The sequence below is a fragment of the Rutidosis leptorrhynchoides genome, chromosome 4, assembly GCF_046630445.1.
Source record: "Rutidosis leptorrhynchoides isolate AG116_Rl617_1_P2 chromosome 4, CSIRO_AGI_Rlap_v1, whole genome shotgun sequence".
Lineage (NCBI taxonomy): Eukaryota > Viridiplantae > Streptophyta > Magnoliopsida > Asterales > Asteraceae > Rutidosis > Rutidosis leptorrhynchoides.
This window is the reverse complement of record NC_092336.1, coordinates 136,628,880-136,630,000: the sequence shown is the minus strand read 5'-3', so window position 1 is coordinate 136,630,000 and position 1,121 is coordinate 136,628,880.

Sequence of the window (1,121 nt, the reverse complement as noted above, 5' to 3'; positions counted from 1 at the left end):
TATAAACTGTATGAAAAAGATTGATTTACATGACAAACAAAGAGATAGATACAGGCTAATCAACTAAAACATACATTAATTATCATAGTATCTATAAATATATATTCTTACATATAACATGGTTTATTGGAATTCATATAGTATATTGTTCTTGACTTTATTATACAGTTTAAGTTTACTCGCATTGTGTTATACACGAACTAAATAGTTGTTTTAGCATATATGATAGACTACATTGAATATTTTAAAGCAAATAACTTTATCACAAATAATAATGTGAATGACATTTTCCTATTAATCTTTACTTTTCTTAAAACAACAGATACGATATTAAAAGTTAAACACATTACAATATTAAAAAAAAAAAAAAAAAAAAAAGTTAAACTATGTCCCTTACGAAATGTTTAATTTGAAAAATATGAATCACAAACTAATAATAGCAAATATGTATTATCTTATATATAAATCATAACAGTACCTTTAAAAAAACCATCACAAGATTACCAAGTGGTTGGCCGTGAGGTCCTTGCACATCAGGTCTTTTTTTTTGTTTTTTTTTGAAAAAGCAACCAAGTATACCTTTTATATCGATATCATTCTTAACTTCATTTGTGAACAAAGCTAAATCTTTAAGATCCGATCTCAACTACAACTGAATCAGACCCAGGAACAAAAGAATTTATTTATATACTTGTAGCAAGATGACCATAAAATCCTATACAAGTAAATTTCACTCATACTGTCTGATTATAGTCGTGCGAAATATAAATGGAGGTCAATAGTGAAGAGTACAATTTTGATGAATTCGTAATAAATTCGATTGCCAATAATGCCACACCCTCACTGTCATCAACTGCGCAAATTCAGAGAGTTCCCCAGACGGTGAAAGAGATGTATGATTGCGAAAAGTATTACACTCCAAAGGTCGTTTCCATCGGTCCATACCATTTTGGCAACCCGAAATTTGATTTAGTTCAAAACCTTGAGGTTATTTTTACAATGAAGCTCGTTGCAGATAACAAAGAGACACTCGGAAGGTTGATCAAAAATCTGGGTGCACCAAACATGGTGCAACAAGTAAGAAACTTTTATATACAAGGGTCAACGGAAAAATTCTCCGA